General features: G+C 37.6%; 1 long non-coding RNA gene across 2 annotated transcripts; it reads right to left on the bottom strand.

The window, feature by feature from the left end:
• Positions 1,588 to 7,713, bottom strand: LOC110432357. Of its 2 annotated transcripts, XR_002449778.1 has the most exons (3): positions 5,837 to 7,713; positions 2,998 to 3,112; positions 1,588 to 1,771 (listed from the first exon to the last, which is right to left on the bottom strand). It is a non-coding gene; the product is annotated as an uncharacterized LOC110432357 (long non-coding RNA). The 2 variants fall into 2 exon arrangements; XR_002449777.1 differs by lacking the exon at positions 5,837 to 7,713 and having other exon boundaries at positions 2,998 to 5,578.

Here is an 8,034-nt window from a genome sequence, read left to right on the forward strand (position 1 = left end):
TACGACCAATCGGCCGTAGTAAAAAACAACAGGTGCTCGTAATGGATGGCTGTAGGTATGTGGTTCTTGAATGTTGGGGAACATCACGCTACTTGCATAATAACTAGAAATGGCACAATCAAGGGAGGATAGGTTTAGGCCAAAATATGGGTCAGAGGAAACTAACTCTTGAACTCCAGGTGCTCCACCGTTGTAGATCCCCGGTTCCAGCGGCAGCGACGATGGCCGATGAATCCTACGATTCACATCACTGTAGTTCCAAGGACGGCACACCGACTGATTGCCTTCGCCGGGAAGCGAGAATAGTAACAGTGGTAGCGGCGGTGAACCGGTGACGTTGACGACGCCGGAGCCACCGCAACTGCCAACAGGCGGAAGAGAAGCGAGGAGGTGCCGGCCGGCAAGCCAGCCGGATCCCAGGTCGTGGACACACCTCCCTGTGGAGCTCTCCATGACCATGAGCCTTGTTTCGGGTGGTACCGTCAGCGTGTTCAGAACGAGAGTGAAGATGATAACTGTTGCTGAGGTTGCCTGCGGCGCCATCGGGAGTTGGACGTGGTGAACGAATTCCCCAGACTGACAGCGGGAGTAGGGTACATCTGATGAACGATGGAATGGCAAACCCCCAATCAAGGTCCAGTCCAATCTGTGTAGTGTGTACCCATTTCGCCATCTGTTTGGCCAGTCTGCACTGCACCCCATTTCGGCCTTTAATTTCCCGTGGCCACCGAGGGACCTGGCTGCATGCTTCCATAAACCCGTTGACGTGGACTTTGACGATTTTGTTTACTGCAACTGTTTTCAGATTGTTTCGACTTTGACAAGCTGTTTTTTCCTTAACCCAGTCACGGCTTTCGCTGAAGTTTAGCTTTATACTATTGTTTATGTGTTTGTTGTTGTGAAACTTCGCTGAAAAGGACTTCTGACCTGTTACGTTGGAGAAGATTGTGACGTAATACTTCTTTGCACCATTTATGTTGTGCGAGGACTCTTTCACGCCATGCCAGGTCAAGTTATTATAGAGAGGACTAAACAGCAACATGTGGCGAGACTCAATCGAACGGCATGCGGCCGCATTCGCTATCCCACACGCCCATTCTGCTCCAAGATTCGCGCGCAGTCAACGCTGGTTTTCCTCCCTCCCATTCCCTGCTCCCATTTCACACTCTTCACTTTCGTACTTGATTCTCTGCGCTCAATGCTCCTCAGCTATTTTTTCCATTCCCAGCTACTGTTTGCTTCTTTCCCATTCCCATGTCTCTCGCGTATCCTTGTTTATTAATCAGTGTCATTAGTACAGTTTCAAATAAATCGTTTCCCACACTATGTGCATCTTATTTTCGTACACAATAACTTTTCTTATACTTTCCTATATCCGTAAAAACATATTTGTCCTATACTTTTATATACCCGTAAAATTACATATTTGTGTGTCATAGTCATGTCTGCAACAAGACAACAAGTGTTCCTTTAGGACGTTTAAAATTTTAGTCTTTTTTAAAGGTGGGGGTGTCGAAGTGAGAATTGCTATAGTAGCATAAATGCAGATAAAACAAAACACTCAGTACAAGATTTTAAACAGATGAATAGGCAAAAGATAAAATCATTTTTTAATATCTTTCCTTCAGAAAAGGATGATATGCACACGAAGAATGTCATTGATGATACATATGTAAAGCTTTTATTTCAAGCTAAATAATTCATTGAACATGTAGACTGTTTCCAATTCTCAAGGTAATCAAGCAACTTGAAGGCCAGTGGAAGCAGCTCCCTGAAAGTAGCAAAATAGAAGTTGTTAATAATATTCTAAGGTACCAAAAAAACTGTTAACTCAATAAATACTATCATCACAACTGAGTACAGAGATCAGCTGAGATTAGATTATGTTTGCTCTACTAGTTCAGATAGACTAAAGATGTTTCTTCTACAGGTTTTTATTGACATCATAAGTGACTGCACATTTGAATATCCTAACAGAAATTGAATCAATGTGATTACTACAATTGTGGCTAGAGATTAGTGATAATTTTTTATCTTTGGCAAAACTAAGAACATAGTACTGTGCTTACATTCATAAGCCTTGTTCTGGAACTCTATGGCTTGAGCAACTGTATAGACAATGTAAAAAGTTCAGAGGTTCTACAAAGAAATTGTAGGAGCATTTACTTGTACGGAAATCAGTGCTTAAATCAAGAAAAATAGTAAACACTACATGATCTGTTAAGCACAAATGATTTTGGAGACAACCTAATACTGAAGACTTCAAAGGCCAAAAAGAATACCCGGTAAAAGCTGTCAGACTGCAAGGCCATAATATTTGTAGGATATGATTGCAATTAATTTATCAATCTGAAACAAATTTTCAGAAATACTAAAATCCATGCTAAAGGAAGTTAAACTATGTACCTATCACCTTGCGCTTGGTATGATGGTGTCATAATTGCTTGCCAAAAGAGAAAAGAGCATAACTAAGCACCTATACGCTCGTCAAATTAAAGTTCAATGCTTACAGAACACCAATATTATGTTACCAAAAGAAAAAATAATTGCAAAAACCACCACCAGAATGAAACCATTTTGGCATTGTCCTGAATCGATCACTATATTTTTTAAATAAAATGATCATTATGTATTCTAACACTAACAGGTTTATAAAACTTCAATTCAAGCGGCAACAAGATAATTAGAATCTATTAGCTTGTGTTTATTTAAAATAATTAGAATCTGAATCGCACATGCAAGTGACTTATACCTTTGAGCTTTTTTGTTGTTTGTAAATAAAGTTACTTGTAATGATAATCTTCTTCAGAGAAGTATAGCTACTATATGCCTAATACAAACTTATGGAAATTTCAAGTAACTGCTCTATGCCTATAGAAACTTATGGAAATTTCAGAGAAGTATAGCTACTATATGCCTAATACAAACTTATGGAAATTTCACATACAGAATATTGTTGAAAACAAGAAAACATTAAAAATTATGACAAATAGTGACCTCAGAATTCCTGACTGAAATCCACTTCAATAGAGATGTCTTCATCTTCGTTATCATCCGAGTCGAGTCCAATGAGAGATCTTCACCTTCACTCGAAACGCCATCTTGGAGAGGCCTACAAGTTGCATTTGTGTACATAAAAAGACGACATGTACATACATGAATAAGCATGGAAAGTATATGAGGTAATCCAAGTCAAATTGTATGCAACAATCTAATCATCATTGATCAATATCAGACAAGCTAACTATATATATTTTTCAAGTACTTATCTTCTACTGAACGTAATTATATTTAAAATTTAAAACACCAATACCAAGTAGCTAGCACCAGTTCGTTATTTCACTTGTATGCGATCTGGAAGGCTATCAACATGAAACTCACATACACTAGTGCAGTATATAGCAACAAAAAGAAAATCCCTCATGAATGATTTAAGAAAAGCCATCAAGAAACTCATGTAAGCAAAAAGCAGGAAAATCAAACTCGAGGATGTTTTGGGATGAAAAACCAATTAAAAGTGATTAGATCAACTGATATTCTATTTCGAGAAGCAATTTGACTTTCAAAATTAAGTGAAGTGAAGATCGTTAAACCAAAGGGCTATTACTAATACAACTCTAAAGTAATAAAATGAAAACATAAGGTGGGTATAAGAGCAAAGGACTATGAAGACTTCACATTATCACATTAGGTGATTAGGATTAAATTGCTTCAATTAAAACTACATCTGAATAAAACAAAAAATTATGACTAGTGTCAAATAGTTTCACTAAGCCCGCATTCAGATGATATTTTTATAAGGATTGCGATAAAAAAAGACACCATGCAGTTCATGCAAACAGTCAGGAGATAATAAAACATTGAGAAGTTAAGTGCCAACACAAGCTTATAATAAAAGAGGTTCGCAAGAACAAAAACTTATAAATTTGTTAGGCCTCAGAATACTATATTTCATCACTTGATCATGTTCTAGGAGCATCTAGGATCTAGGGAGGTGTTGACCAGCACGAATCTTGGAGTAGCCACAATCGGAGGATAGGGAAGGCACGCGTATACCGTTGTGGTAAACTAAAGGGCACTAAGTACCAATAAATGGATCAACAGAAGGAATGATAGAATGCCTAGTACCTCACTAGAACTGATCATCAGCTTATATCTTTCCTCACTAAAAAAGATGTGCATAGATTCATCACAGGCATAAAAGGATGCGAACAAAAAAAACTTTACCATAGATACGAAGGGAGGAACAGAGTACTTTCACAAAATCAAGAGTTGAGGGTGGATCCATAGGAAAAGCATAACAAAAATAAAAGCAAAATCAATGTGGGGGACAGATTTATGGTGTATGTGTGGATATCGGGTGCTCTGGGATGCCAAGGACAAAAAAGTGACATCTCTTGACTTAAAACACATATGGTCTATGGGAATATTAGGACCATGCTACAATTACTCAATGTTGGGAGATTAGGTAACATGTAATGACATCCAAAAAAAGGATTAAGAAATATATAAAAAGCAAAAAAACTAAAGCAAAACATATCTGGGTTATAAGAAATTTCAACCTAAAGTAAAATAAAAGGATACTACTAAAATCACAGTAGAGAAGTTAAATAATAGCAATATAATGGTATCCGGAAACAAACAAAAAAAAGACTAAACTAAAAGAAGGACACATGGTTATATAAAAAAGAAAAGAAACCAGAGACCTCCACGTGATGTTACCCAGAAACAAAAATGTCTAAACTAAAATAAGATCACACAGTTGTATGTATAGAAGAGAAAAGGGTGTATGATTTCTTCTAAAACATTACTTTTTAAATAGAAGTGACAACCACATGTAATGGATCTAGAAAGTAGAAACCAAATCTATTTGGCAAGATTGCAAGCAGTCAAGAGAGAATAAAACATTGAGAAATTGAGCACCAACAGTCCAACACAAGCTTATAATAACAGAGGTTGGCAAGAACATAAACTTATAAATTTGTTAGGCCTCAGAATACTATAGTTCATCACTTGATCATGTTCTAGGAGCATCTAGGGATCTGAGGAGGTGTTGGCTAGCACGAATCTTAGAGTAGCCACAAGCGGAGGATAGGGAAGGCGTGTGCATACCATTGTGGTAAACTAAAGGGCACTAAGTAGCTGACAATAAATGGATCAGCAGGAAAGAATGATAGACTTAGTACCTCACTAGAACTGATCATCAGCTTATATCTTTCCTTACTCAAAAAGATGTCCAAAGATTCATCACAGGCATAAAAGGATGGGACCAAAAAAAACTTTGCTTTAGAAATCCAACACAAAATCAAGTGGTGGGGTAGATACAGAGGGAGGAGCAGAGTACTTTCACATATCTGAGCGTGGATCCGTAGGGAAACCAGAAAATAAATACAAAGCAAAATCAAGGTGGGGGACGGATCCGAAGGGAGAGCAACTGCTGACTGCTATCTAAATCTATTTTATTTTCACAAATAAAGAAATCGCTAGATGCTATCACTGAACAAGGTTGGTGAATAGGGTCTTCACCTTCACATCAAAAGTCTCAAAGCCAGATGTGTCAACAAATATGAAGTAGATATACAATACTTAAAATTTGAAATTACAAAGTACCATAAGACATAAAATGATCAATTGATGTTCTTTAAACAGAAAATTGGGTTTCTTGTTTTCTTTGATTCTCCTATAAATAACAGTTCACCAAGAGAATTTTCAACCTCGGTTGCATAGTTGGGCTAGACATCACTAGCACTAAAAGGAAGGATGCAAAAATAAATATAGTTTATAATCAAAGGATTCAAAAAGTAGTTCCAACATAATTTTATTGATATAATATTACCTGTTGATAGATTTGGAGGCAAACCAAAGGGTCCTGCAATTGTGAAAGCTCCTTCACCACCCAACACAGTAGTAGAAATGTGCGCGAGTATAATTTTAATCATCATGGTAAGCGTGCTTAACTCTTAGCACAAATATGCAACTCCAACTATGTACTATTAATTTATAAGCTCAGATCAATGGAAACCCAAAGATGATTTTAGGTTCAGATACAATCTAGTGCCTGAGAGAGAGTGTGATAGAGAGGACATGCAGCCCATAGCAACTCTAACCAAAAGAACTAAAGAGTAGAACTTGAAAAGAATATTTTATACTGACATTTAGATTTCTTCAATATAGACTACAAAAATAATCGAAGATGAATCTACTTAATAATGGGTGTGGTCACTTCACAATTTTACAGCCACAGCTGCGTCTGCAAAAACAAAAAAAATATCCATTTACTATGTGTAACCATGGATACAAATGTATAATTTAATCATAGGTTGCAGTACCAATGAACATTTGACTAGATTAAACTTATCAGCGGGGCATAAAGGACAACCTACTCTAATCTTAAGAACCATACCTACAAGCAGTATACTTGTTGGGAAATAAAACGATACTAAAATCTTAAGACAAGCATTTGGGAAATTCTATGATGGTAACACAAGCAATTCTTTTTAAACGAGGTATACATTAATATTGCTAAAATAAATAAATTTATCATAAAAATGAATACTACAAGAACACATAATCATAGGGAAATCCAACATTGGATGTATGGAATATGTTCTTCTAAACATATGACTGACAACATTAGTGAGTAGTTTGACTAAAAAAGACATGCATTTATTCCAATAATAAGCAGAAATATTATAAAGAGAGATGGTAACATATGCTAAATAAGGTACCATATCAATATATAGATAGACAGAAAAATAGATAAATTTGGGTCTAGTTTTTTTTTCTAAAGGACACAATTACAATAGGAGGGTTCATGAAGTAGCACACCTACAGCAATAGGGGCCTTCAATAATTCGTCGTGAGCCCTATTGCCATGATATAAATTAATTTGAACATACAAAGGGGTATGGTAAATATCAAACCATAAATCGACTAGAGAAGAAAGACAAGTAATGATGGTGAGTATGCACACTACAAAAATGCAAGAATATGAGGAGTATGTTTTGAACTAATAGAAAAATATATCTTTCAGGTTAGTTGTCCTCATTTTATTCTTGTGCAGCCTAAACGTCAAAATCACATTGCTTATAATACAAAACAAAACTGAAGAATAATTAACAGAATGGAAGACTGAATTAATTAACCTTAGGTGATAGTGTTGCCACACTGGATTTTTTTAAAATAAAACACATTTAATCTAGTGGATGAAGTAGTTCAAAGATTGATAAAAATGTCAAATAAGCTAAATCTGGATCCGTAGGTATCGCAAAAAAACCTAGATCTATAGGACAAAAAACAAAATGCAGGAGATATAGAAAGAACTGAAGAAAAAAATTGAGGAATAATCGAGTAATCGCAAATGAAAGATCTATCGATGATTGAGGCGACTGTACACTTGAAGATTGATAAAAACATCAAATAATCTACAGCTGGATCTATAGACGAAAAACAGATCAAACTTTCAATCGGTTCCAGACGGGGAGAGACAGAGGAAGGGGGGGGGGAGAGAGAGAGGGTCCATAGAGAGATGGAGAGTCACGGAGAGACGGAGTGGGAGGGAGAAGACGAAGGTAGAAGACGACTCGTACAGGAGAGAGAGGGAGATACAGTTACAGGGATGGAGACATAGAGAGAGAGAGAGAGACGGAGAGGCGGAGAGAGAGACAGTGAGAGGCGGAGAGGGAGAGGGAGAGAGAGGCGGAGAGAGAGAGAGAGAGAGAGGAGAACGGAGGTGGAAGAAGGCTCGGAGAGGCCGAGACCGAGAGGGCCGGGAGAGAGACGGGAAGAAGAAAGGAATAGATCGGGAATGGATAGGGAGAGGAAGGGGGAGGACCGGAATGCTCTGGAAAGAAAGGGAAAAATGGATGGGTTGACCAGCGCGAATCTTGAAGCATCGTGCACCGCAAGATAGTGTATGCGGCCGCATACCATTGTGGAAAAACCGGGTTGGAGACTCAATACATGATCTTGCATAGGGACAGATTTTGGGCTAGGGCTACTAGGGCCACGACACTAGGAGTGGCTCAAAGAACA

This window comes from Sorghum bicolor, chromosome 2, assembly GCF_000003195.3.
Source record: "Sorghum bicolor cultivar BTx623 chromosome 2, Sorghum_bicolor_NCBIv3, whole genome shotgun sequence".
NCBI lineage: Eukaryota > Viridiplantae > Streptophyta > Magnoliopsida > Poales > Poaceae > Sorghum > Sorghum bicolor.